At 37.6% G+C, this 12,619-nt stretch overlaps 1 long non-coding RNA gene across 1 annotated transcript in view; it reads left to right on the plus strand.

Moving 5' to 3' along the window:
• Positions 1-12,619, plus strand: part of LOC120601130 (uncharacterized) — a 184,452-nt gene that overhangs the window by 30,198 nt on the left and 141,635 nt on the right. Inside the window, exon 3 of the long non-coding RNA XR_005652364.1 lies at positions 7,975-8,091. This is a non-coding gene — a long non-coding RNA (uncharacterized LOC120601130). The remainder of the gene's footprint in view (positions 1-7,974; positions 8,092-12,619) is intronic.

Raw genomic sequence — 12,619 nt, forward strand, 5'->3', positions numbered from 1 at the left:
ATCCGGATAAAAGTGGAAAGTCAACTATGGTACTAGGCAACATTGCTTATGGTAAAAAGTGACCTTTATTTAGTAAATATATTTACACTAGGAGGAACTATACATGAACCCTAAATTCTTGGTTAAAAGCAATTGCTTTGAGCTTTCCTGGCAGCACTTTTCAGAGATGGGTGTAAACTTTGTGGGGACTCTGGAAGCTGTGACTCGGACCAAAGAGGTATTGGTTTCTATGTAGGACAGAAAGCCTCTAAGCCAACCTGACTCTGTGCCCACCCTGTGATTCTCATTTTCTTGCATCTGAGCTGTCATCTGAATAACAAAAAGAATAGCTCCTGGATGGCCATGTGGATTCCTGGGAAAATCCTTCCCATGAAGAGAAACACCTGATATTGCCCTGCCGGCATGCCGTGTTTACTTCTCATGCTTTCTGAGTAGATGGCTGCTGAGTGTGGCCTTTGGTAATTGGGTAGCTCAGAATGTGTAATTAGAAGTCCCATGTGGGCATTGCACAGTTCATCCACTCAAAATACAGAAATAGTGTTTACTGGGGTTGATCTAAGTTTATAACTCTCACTTATAACTTCAATTTCTAATAGTTATTTTATTGGAAAACTCATATAGTCATATTAATTATTGACTATAAATTAATATAAATTTTAGCATAAAATACGTATACAATATACCATTTTAATTTTTTTATATGTTAGATTCTCTTTGTGTTTGCCAACCGAAAAATGGTTCTGCTATTAAAAAAAAAGTTTAGTAAGTAAGGTTTTAGAGTTGCGCAGTCCAATGAATAGATATTTGCTCTTCTAATATGACTCTTAAAATTAAATATAATTAAAAATAGTTTCTTGGTTGCACTAGTCTCATTTCGAGTGCTCAACAGCCACACGTGGCTGAGTGGCTGCCATGTTGGACAGTATAATATAGAACATTTTTGTCATTGCAGAAAGTTCTGTAGGACACTTTCTTGGTTTTATTTTTTATTCAACCAGATAATTGAGAGCTTTGTTTTTTTACTGCACATATTATATACTGTAAGAAGCTGCTGGATGAACCAATTTAGGATATCAATCAGAGATGGTATTGAAGAACTCAGTTTATTATTTACATAATAATATGCTAGAGCACTATTTCTAATATTTGCATTCCTGAACAAATTCTCTTTCTCCTGAGACTTACCAGTCCTTCATGACAGTGTCAATTTTGTAATCGGTTGGTTTTCTCTTTTTGCTTTATCAACCAGATAGTGTAGGGCGAAATTTATGGCTTAATTTAAGAAACCTTCTAGCCTACATAATTGCATGCTTCTTTTTCTTGTCTGAATTTTTATATTTGTAAAATGTGGTTTTATTGTCACATTGGAATTTTTATGGGCTGTCTCAAATGCTTTGTGACAAAGGAGGTAAAGTATAAATGTAGTAATAAATGCCTTAAAGATTTTGATTGATTCTTTCATTACTTATTACTTTAGTCACTTACTACTGAGAAAGAGTGAAGGACCTAAAAACAGTTCTTGGCTGATTATGATTACAATATGCATGCACGTCATTTGAACTACTTTCCAAATGAAGTGTGTTAGAATGTAAACCAGTTTAATTCACTTTTCTAAAACGTTTTTAATGTTTGAAATAATTTTTGAATAACTCTCTTACTAAAGTAGTTTGTAAAAATTTCAGTCTTTTTAGTATTGTTAGGGAATTCAACCAAGAACGTACATATGTGAGTATTCGAACTGATGAACCGGGTTAAAATAAATTGGGGAGAGTGCTGTTTTGCTTCCCGATGGAAACTTTCTTATCTTTTTAGGTAACAGAGAATTTAATTTGGGGCATTTATACCTTCATAGTGTAAAAACACCACTGTGCTTTCCTTTCTCCATTTTATTCTGGAACCTATAAGGAGGTCAACATTATATGTCTTTTATGTTTTACATTTTGCAGCTTTTCTTGCTTCTGAAAACACTTAAAGCAGCTTACACATTTCAGGCCAAAAAGTAAAGTAACTTTATAAAAAATAAAACCAACCCTACCTAAAAGAAGTTGAAGGATTAGGTACCTCCATGTATCAGTGCAGAACAAATTGGGGCCATATATTTGATTTTACGTTTTCTGCTCGCTCAAGTGAGAAAAACATAGACTTATATCGTTTTCATGTACTGACAACCGGAAGCATATAAACATCTGCAGAAACCAAACATTTCCTGGAACTAAACTCGAGCAGAAATTTATCACGTGAATCTCTGTTTAAAGAACCTAGTGAAAAATATCTTCAACCACAGTTATGTAAAAGATCCAGGAGCGCAGTCCGCATGAATTAGGTTTTCCAGAAGGCGGAGTCCGAGGAGTCTGTGCAAAACCACGGCTCAGGAGGTGTGTGTGCTGGTGTGTGTGCTGGTGCAGGGCAGGGGGGCAGAGAGCAGCTCTGGGGGCGCGAGATCCAGCACCTCCGCCGGCTGGAAGTGGTACTAAGGAACCTATGCTTAGAAAATCACGGTTGTCAACAGGGCCATTAAATCGTTTTTTTTTTTCTTTTCTCTAAAACATTAAGTGTTGTCAGTGTGTTTGTGATATAGGCGATCATTTAATTCTGTTCGTCTTAAGTCCTCTGACAAACACCTGCAGTGGAGATACTTTATTTTTAAATTTTGAAGGAAGCAAACAACATTTTCATGGAATTTTAAGAGCTAGGCTTCTATTTTTACCAACTCTGAAGTCCAGTTCACTTCAGAGCAAAGGTTAACAATGGAATATTTTTTTCAAGGAGCTGGTGCTCATTAATATAAATTTTTATAACAAAGTATTTTAAGACTTCACCGCTTGTATGACACAAAAGAAACAACTTTTTCTTGGAATATTTGAGGGACAAATATAATAAATTATTCATTTTTTTCCCATGAAAATCTAAACTGAAAAACTATAGACGGCATAGTGCAATTTCTTTGAAGAATGTTTTTATCTTTTGAGTCTACTCAGGTGAGTTAACAGAAAAACTTAAAAACACTTTAGCCTGTCATGTAGGTTTAAGATTGATATTTTCATGTTAACTACATATGACGGTTTTAATACAAATGTTAATTACTAGCTTCCCATCTGGTGAAAACTGTCCAATTTCCGCCTTTTAACACTGAGTCTCATCTAGCCAGCATGGAAGGGGTTGCACTAGTGGGATTAGGGGGCCATCTTGCAGGGTTTAGAGGTTTGGTGCTGTTCACCTGCTGTACAAGCTATTATAAGGATTACATATGATAACGTGGAGAAAATGCTTTTGGCATATAGTAGATGCTCAGTAAATGGTGGTTCTTCATCCTCTCATGTCACTGGTGATGGCCAGACATACAGTCCTAGAATTTTTATCCTGGGTCATATATTTTTAGGTTGTTGAGATCTATCCTAATTTCAGCAGTTTTATATTGACACTTAAGTGCACTTGTAGCGTATGGTTGAAAGTGTAGTTTCTAGTCATTAAATTATAGATTAATAGTAATTCAGGAAATAAAGCAAATGGTTTGAATTTCTTGGCGAGACAACAGAGTTCAAGAGTAGAATAATTGTATCAAAATACAACTTTCTTTCGTTTCATTTGTGAATTTTAGTTCAGCACATAAAGGTATTGCATTGGTAAAATATCCGCATGTAGAACCCACAAAGAACCAAGTGGAGGTCTGGGGTCCGGGGATTGGAGATGGAAGTGTGCGCAGGCTCGTACAGCCCTGGACCTCTTGGAAGACAGGCGTACCCACGAAAGGGACCTTGAAATCATTTCTCTGTAGTCTGAGAACTGCCTTTGGGAGAGTATACTGAGAAGTTCAAAGAGGAACCTTTGTAACGAGAGAGAGACCACAACGAGACTGTCAGTCCCTGTTCTTCCTGCTTTCCTCTGCATGGCTGCAAGGTCATCCTACGGGCAGTGCAGCAAAAAATACAATATGGAGGGCTCTCAGGCAAAACGTTAATAAACATATACCTCCCTGAAGGAGGAAGCCATCCGGTGGTTGTGGTGTAATTCAAGGGAGTTGGTATTGATAATTGAGACCCAGCTGCCATGTTTTAAAATATTCTACTTAACTCTTAAAGTTAATGGAATATTTTAATTCTTAAATTTAACATAAAATTCATATAGGAAACCCAAAATTTTAGTGGGAAATATGATCATCAACGATGAAATTATATGAAGACTGTGTGCCAGTTACAGTGCAAAATTTGGTTCTACCTGCATAGTCCATGCTCTGCAAAAGCTTGCTGTTGAGAACAGTAGGGTCTGGAGATTGAGTTAAACTGCCTACCCGTGATATTATTTTCAGCCATTTATTTATTCATCAAATATATATCAGGGACTTGTTATGTGCGAGGCATTTTCCTGCCCCCGGAGGAATACGATATCGAACAAAACAAAAATTTCTTCCCTTAAGAAGCTTAAATTCTCTAGAGGGAAGGGAAAAAAAAGGGGGACAAGGAATCTAGTGGGGCTGATATGACTGATTGGCTGACTGACTGATTGAATGAATGAATATAAACAAATACAAGTAAATTAGAAGGAGGTAGTTAAGGGGAATGGGAGTCAAATATATAGTGACGGATGGAGATTTGACTTTGGTTGGTGAACACAATGCAATACACGTATGATGGTATTGAATTGCACACTTGAATCTTATGTAATTATATTAACCAGTGTCACCCTCGAAAATTTAATTAAAAAAGAAAAACCCAAGAAAAAGTGAATCATGGGAAGTGGAGTAGAACATGTACTGGTGTGGATGGGGTGTTACATGAAGTAGAGTGGCTAGAGAAGGCCTCTCTGACTGATTGACACTTGTTTAAAAACCTAAAGTAGGTGGCGGGGGTGGGGGTGCCTTGCAAATGTCTGTGAAGAAGCACATTCTGTAGAGCGGGAACAGGAAGTGCAAAGTCCCTGGCATGAGTGTGTTCACATCCTCGAAGAACAGAGAGAGCAGTGGGACCAGGAGGTGAGCAAGGGAGAGAGTGGTAGCAGGTGAAGCCTGAGAGGTGCCTGGGGTCAATTGTGGACCTCGTAGGGCATCATAATGCCTTTTGTTCTGAACGAGAGAGAACAATTTATGGAGCTTGAGCACAGGAGTAGCGCGATGTGATTTTGTTATATCGGTATGACTCTGGCCTTTTGTTCTGAAAACAGTGGGCAGAGAGGCAGGGGTAGGATCAGCTGGGAGGCTGTTGCAGATGACGGAGGCTCAGATGACAGTTGTGGTGGAGTAGGGAGAAGTAGTTAGAAATCAGATACATTTTTAAGATAGAGCCAAAAGGATGGCTGATGGATTGGCTATGGGGTGTGAGGGAAAATGAAAAGTCAGGAATGACTTGGAGGATTGTATTATCATTTACTGAGATAGGGGGTCCTGTAGAAGCATCAGTCTTAGAGGGGAAACATCAGGACGTTAAGTGTGAAATGTCTGTTAGACACTTAAGGGACGATGTCAGGTAGGCATCTGAATTCCCTGAGTCTGGAATTCAGGGAAGAGGTTCAGGTTCTTATTGTTGGTATTTGATATTTAAAGTGATGAGTCCCATTGCGATGGCCAAGGGGAGAGAGAGGATTGATAGAAAAGAAGTTTGAGAACCGAGACCCTGGGACACTCCAGAATCTAGATAACGAGAAGTCTAAGAAGGAATGGCCAGTGAAGCAGAAGGAGAGGAGAGTGTGGTGTCTTGGAAACCAAGCAAAGAAAGTGTTTGTAGGAAGAGGGTAGTAATCAGCTCTGTCAAATACCGCTGACAGTTCCAGTAAGATGAAAACTATTAGATTTAGTAAAAACTGTTGCTGATGCTTTTCAACCCAAGTGATCTTGAATAAATTTAGTTAACCTCTTTCAGGTGATAACCTTGGTGCCTACCTCATAGGGTAGTTGTGGTGAACTGTTTAAATGGATGAGATAATTTGTTGAAAGTGCCTACCTCAGCGCCTGGCTATTGGATAGTTTAAGGTGGAAGTCATTGATGACTACTTAAACAATAGCTTTAACTTAACGGTGGAGACATAAGCCTGATTGGAATGGGTTCAAGTGAGAACGGGAAGAAAGAATTGGAGACAGCTCTTTTGAGTATGCCTGTAAAGCTGAATTAGACTAATGGGGAATTTATTCATGGGAATATGGGGTCAAGAGAAAGGTCTTTCCTTCCTTCCTTTCTTCCTTCCTTTCTCCCTTCCTCCCTCCCTCCCTCCCTCCCTCCTTCCTTCCTTTCTCCCTTCCTCCCTCCCTCCCCTCCCTTCCTTCCTTCCTTCCTTCCTTCCTTCCTTCCTTCCTTCCTTCCTTCCTTCCCTTCCTTCCTTCCTTCCTTCCTTCCTTCCAGGTTGGGAGAAAGTATAGGCTATCTGCTGATGAGAATCACCCTCTATAGAAGGGACAATTGATGATATAGTGGGATTTGGGATTGTGAGGTATTTTGGTCATAGATAACAAGTTGACTGAAATAAATAAGATTGTCCTTTGTTTCTTTACCCTCTCATTGTCTTTCATTCATTCGTTTACCAAACATTTATTGAAGGTTCACTAGGTGTGAAGGACTGAGCTAGGTGCTGGGTAAAGGATGGTAATTAAGGGGCGAATCAACAAGAATGACCTCTACACTCTCATGGAGCTTTTATTGTCTGGTGGATTTATTGTCTATAGGCATTCTAAAAACACACAAATGAGTAAATGTAGGTTTCGATGAATGCTTTGTAGGAAAAGGGCAGAGTACTGTTGAGAGGGACAATACCATGGTGTGATGCGGGGGCTGGGGGTATTAGAAGGCCTCGCAGCAATAAATGGTGGCCATGACCAAGAGGAAGAGTGTTTCAAGCAGAGAGGGAACAGAGTATGCAGAGGCCCTGGAGCAGGGGCAAACTGGTGCTTTTGAGGATTTGAGAGGTGGCCAGTGTGACCTGAGAGGTAGGAAGGGACCAGGTCGAATAGAGCTCTGGAAGCCGTGTTAAGGTTTTGGATTATATCCTAGGAGTGATGGGAAGCCATTGAAAAGTTTTAATATGAGAAGGGACATGATGAATTCTGTATTGGGGAAAAAACTGTCTGTGTCGCAGTGTGTATAGTGAATGGATTGGAGGGGAAAACAGTGGGGGAAAAAAACAGTTTAGACAAAAAGATCACATCTATGAAAATAGGCTCAAATACTTATGATTTTGCTATGAAAAAAATAGAATCGATAGTATCCTTTATTTAGCAGAATTTGCTTTGAGTTTACCAGGTTTCTCAGCAGCTATGAAAAGAGCATTTTCTTGTTAAAAATAATATCAGTACAGAAGAGTCAGATGTTAGTGATTTCAAATTATTAAACATAAAACGAAACTTGGAAAAAGACAGTTACAACTTTGTGAAAAATGAAAAATAATAAGATCATATCAACCTTTTTTTCTTAGTAAAATACCAGTGACACCATATAAAAGGCAGAATCTAATAAGAAAACATTAAAGTATATGAATGTGTACCAAAAGTAATTATCTGTTTATGATATTTTAAGTTTTCATGTAAAGAAACTTTAAAATTTTGCTTTATTATAATGGATGTACATTTTTTTTTTTATTTTTTAGAATAAAGCCAATATGATAAAAACAGTTCATTGGTTAATAAATATTTCAAAAGTCCCCCTTTTCACTTTCAAGTGTCTTAGTTTATACAATAAATTATATGGTTAGAGATGGAGGATCTCTAGCGATCAATCAGACTGGTAAAAAAGTGATCAAGTTGTAGTAAAAGATGTATATTTTATTGCGCTGACTTAGGATTCTCCCCAGATTTCTGAAAACAGAAAGGCAGTTGCAATACCAAGTATTGCTGTATCAGTTTACCCACATCTCCAGGGCCATGAATTAACTTGTTCTGAGCCCTCACTTAAAAAAAAAAGAGAGGGAAAGAAAAAAACACGTTATTCCCTATCTAGACGATCCACTCACGAGAGTTCTAACTTGGTTGTAATTCTAGTTTTCTTTCTCACACAGGCATTTTATTGCTGCTTCTCAAAGTTAGAAGAGTTGGAATATTTCACCACCCAGAGTTTCTCTGCCTCCCATATCTAAGCTCGAACCTGCCAGTAGACAATACCATGTGACAGCTGAGTAAGTAGATGCTGCTGTGTGTTTGTTTTAGTGCTTTAAAAAAAAAAAATTTAACTTTAAAGTTTTAAAATATTAGGCATTTTAATTGAGTTCTTTAGATTTTGTTGTTGAATAATGATGGCAATTATTATAATTCCAATAAGTGAATATTTATAAATAATGGGATTCTGGAAGAAATTAATCCCCTGATGATTAAAAAAAATAATGAAAACATTTCCATGCATAATACTTTAGCTATTAAGAAACAGGATTTAAATGCATATATGAAAAATTTAAAAGCATTCTCCTTGGTGTTTTATTTCACTTTTATATATTGAAATATAAAATTATTAGTAAAACAACTGTTCTGAATTTTGTAAATGCAACTACATCTATACAAAAAAATTATCTTTTAACAGAATATATTTTGGTTAACTTGAAATAAATACTGTTGTTTTTTTTTATGGAAATAATTTAATAATTCTATTTGGAAATAATGATTTTTTTCCCCTGCCAATATAGAAAAGAACATAGAATCTTTCCAGGTCTAACTTTGTTTCTTAATTGAGGAGCCTAGGGAAGAAAGGCATTTATTCTTTCTAATCTAAACATCTGAATGATATTTGTTTTCCTCTCTCAGACTTATTTTTCTTAACATAATACCCTCTAGATCCATCCATGTCGTCATAGATGGTAGTAAGATTTCATTATTTTTTTATGGCTGAGTAATATTCCATTGTATATATCTACCACATCTTCTTTATCCAATTATCTATTGAGGGGCACTTAGGTTGCTTCCATATGTAGGCTATTATAAATAACACTGCAGTGAACATACAGATGCATATATTTTTTCAAAGTAGTGTTTTAGATTTCTTTGGATAAATACCTAGAAGTGGAATTGCTGGGTCATAAGGTGTAGTAGTTTTGTTCTTAATTTTTTGAGGAAACTCCATACTGTTTTTCATAGTGGCTGCACCAATTTTCAATCCCACCAACAGTGCATGAGGGTTCCCTTTTCTCCATATCCCTGCCAACACTGTTGTTTGTTGATTTACTGATGGTGGCCATTCCGACAGGTGTGAGGTGTTATCCCATTGTGGTTTTAGTTTACATTTCTTTGATGATTAGTGACATTGAACATCTTTTAATATGTCTGTTGGCCATCTGTATGTCCTCTTTGGAGAAATGTCTGTTCAGGTCCTCTGTCCATTTTTTAATTGGATCGGTTTTTTTTTTTGGTGTTAAGTCGCATGAGTTCTTATAAATTTTAACCCCTTAGTGAATGTGTCATTGGCAAATGCCTTCTCCCAATCAGTAGGTTGTCTTTTTGTTTTGTTGATGGTTTCCTTCACTGTGCAAAAACTTTTTACTTTGATATAGTCCCATTTGTTGATTTTTCCATTTGATTCCCTTTGCTTGAGGAGATATATTAGAAAAAAATATTACTAAGAGCAATGCCAGAGAGTTTACTGCCTATGTTTACTTCCAGGAGTTTTATGGTTTCAGGTCTTACATTTAAGTCTTTAATCCATTTTGAGTTTATTCTTATATATGGTATAAGAAGGTAGTCTAGTTTCATTTTTCACTTATATGTAGAATCTAAAGTACAAAATAAAAACAAAACAGAAACAGACTCATAGATACAGGGAACAAATTTGATGGTTACCAGATTTTAGTGGGGGAGCTTGGGGAGCTGGGAGAAAAAGGTGAAGTGACTAAGAAGTACAAATTGTTAGACACAGAATACTCACAGGGAGATAAAGTGCAGCATAGAGAATATAGTCAGTAACATTGTAATTGTGGTTGGTGTCAGACAGGTACGAGACTTATCAGGGATCAGTTTATAAATTATGTAACTGTCTTAACCACTATGCTGTACACCTGAAACTAATACAAAATACTATCGAATGTCAAAAAATTCCCATCTGAATGAACTTTAAAGAATTGAACCAGTTATCTTGATATAAACTGGTTTCTCAGAATGGAAGTTATTGTTACTCTTGTCCTATCCATTGAAACTGTTTGACAAAACTAGGAAACCATGAGATCGTATCAGGGCGTTGTTTGAAATGCAATGAATAAATATTCAAGATGTTCCCCTCTATGATGGGGTTATTTAGTTTTGGTCTGTATCTGTGCTGGTCCCATGTGGCAGTCACTGGCCACATGTAGCTGTTGACATTTGATATGTGGCTAGTCCAACTGAGATGTGCCGTGCATAAAATCCCCACCACATTTCAAAGACTTAGTATGAAAAAAAGGCTAAGAAATTTTATGCATCATTTTTGTATGAATTACATGTTGAAGTAGCAATATTTTACATATGTAAGGTTAAATAATATTAAAATAAATTTAACTTATTTTTTTACTTTTTTATGTATCTGCTAGTAAATTTTTAAATTACTTGTGGCTTACGTTCTATTTCTAATGGAGAGAACCGGTCTGTATCATCATATACAATCAACATTCTTAGTTATCCATTACTCAGCCTTCTGTAGGCCTTCAACCTCCTGGTCTGTGTATGGATCAGTTAATATAAATCTATATTGTTTTAAGAAGGTGATTCTTTGATTCATTAAATATTTAATGAGTACCTACCATTTGCCTGACAGTATTCTAAGTACTCGTGATACAGTAGTGAGCAAAATAAACAAAACTTTCTGCCTTCATGGAGTTGACAGTCTATCAGAAAGAGACAGACTATAAACAACTGAAATATATAATCTATTGGAAGGCAATAGTGCTTTGGTGAAAATGTAAGGGGTTCAATTATAAATAGAGTGTTCAGGGAAGGCCTCACTTGAAAGGCGATGTTTGGGGCAAAGACTTAAAGAAGGCGAGAGAAAAAGACCTGTAGGTATTCGGGGGAAGAGTGATCTAGGCAGCGGGAATAGGAAATGCAAAGCTCTTGAGGCAGGGGTGTGCTTGTCTTGTTGGACAGTAGGAGGCTTTGTGATTGGTTAGAATGGAGTGAGTGACGGGGACAGAAGGAGATGAAAGATAATGGATGTGAGCAGTGGCTTTTATAAGGATTTTGGCTTTGAGCAAGATGAAAAGGAATTGGTAGGGTTTGAGAAGAGAGTAAGATGATTTTTCTGTTGAAGCTGCTGTGATTAGAATAGCCTGGGGTGAGTATGGGGGCAGGTGAGTATGGGGGCATTGCAAGGGTGAAGCAGAGAGACCCAATTCAAGACTCCTGCAGTGACCCAGTTGAGCGATGATGGTGCCTGAGACCATAACCAAGGGAAGGAATGAAATTCTAGTTATATGTTGCTGTGAAGTTGAAAACGGATGAAAAAGAAAGAGATGTGTCAATGGTGATTATTTTTGGCCAGAATAACTGAAGAATGGAGTTGCCTTTTGTTGAATCCGGGAGGGTCGTGGGAGGAATTGATTTGGGGCAACAGCAGGAGCTCTACTTTGGACACATTAAATTTGAGATGGCACTTCAAACATCTAAGTGGAAAGGTCAAAGAGACAGATGAGTTCAGGTAGAGAGAAGTGAGGGTCAAAGAGGCAAAGTCATTGGCATTTAGCTGTTATTTAAAGCCTGAAGAAGAGTTGAGACCACCAAGGGAGTAAGAGTAGATAGAAAAAAGGAGAGTCAGGGACCACTGCACCCTCTGGAGTTTGGGAAATGAGATGGATTCAACAAGGGAGACTGAGGAATGGACCATAAGGTGGGAATATGGGATAGTCTGGTCTCCAAGGGAACGGAGCGTTTCAGGGAAGCAAAAGTAACCGGCCTCAGTTGCTGCTGGTGGGTCAGGTAGGATGTGAGCTGAAAACTGGTCATTGGATTTAGCAATGGGGAGGTTACTAGTGACCTTGACCAGAGTGTTTCAGTGAAGTGTTGGAGTGGACTAGAGTCAAGGGAGAATGGGAGGAAATGAATCAAAGAGGGTAAGTATACAGACGCTTCTGAGGAACTGTGGAGTCAAGAAGGGTCAAGGAAGTTTTCGATTTTAGTTTTTCAGATGAGAAAAATTGCCACATGTTTCTCTCAGTGCAAGTATTAGATTTCAAGATACTCTTCTGAAATACCTACCAGATTTGTGACACTTAAGGCTACCACCTCCGTGTGCGTACGTGGGGAGGATTAGTGTTTCTCTCCTAGGAGGATTTCAGAGAATTGTGTTTTGTAAGGGAGGTGTGTGTAGATCAGCATTACTTAGGTTGAAGGTTGCTTTTGCAATCTTTATGAAATTTGGCTTTATTTCTTCTTTCTCATGGCCTGTATTCACATTCCAGTAACTAAAAATGTTAAGGAAACAACTGTTAAACTAGTTACTCTCAACCGAAAGTGTTGAGACAGCTAATGTTTGGGGTTTAATTTCTTTTCCTTACCTTAAAGGAAGTTATCAAAGCATTAGAAGAAATTGAGGCAGAGACACACATTACCAGAATAACTAGATCTTAGATCTGATTTACTGGCTATGTGGAACATTTAATCCCTCTGTATTTCAGTCTCAACAGGTATAAAACGATAATATTTGCTCTGCCTACGACATGAGGTTTTTATGAGGATCAAACAGGGTAGTAGGTG

This window comes from Pteropus medius, unplaced genomic scaffold, assembly GCF_902729225.1.
Source record: "Pteropus medius unplaced genomic scaffold, Ma_sr-lr_union100, whole genome shotgun sequence".
NCBI lineage: Eukaryota > Metazoa > Chordata > Mammalia > Chiroptera > Pteropodidae > Pteropus > Pteropus medius.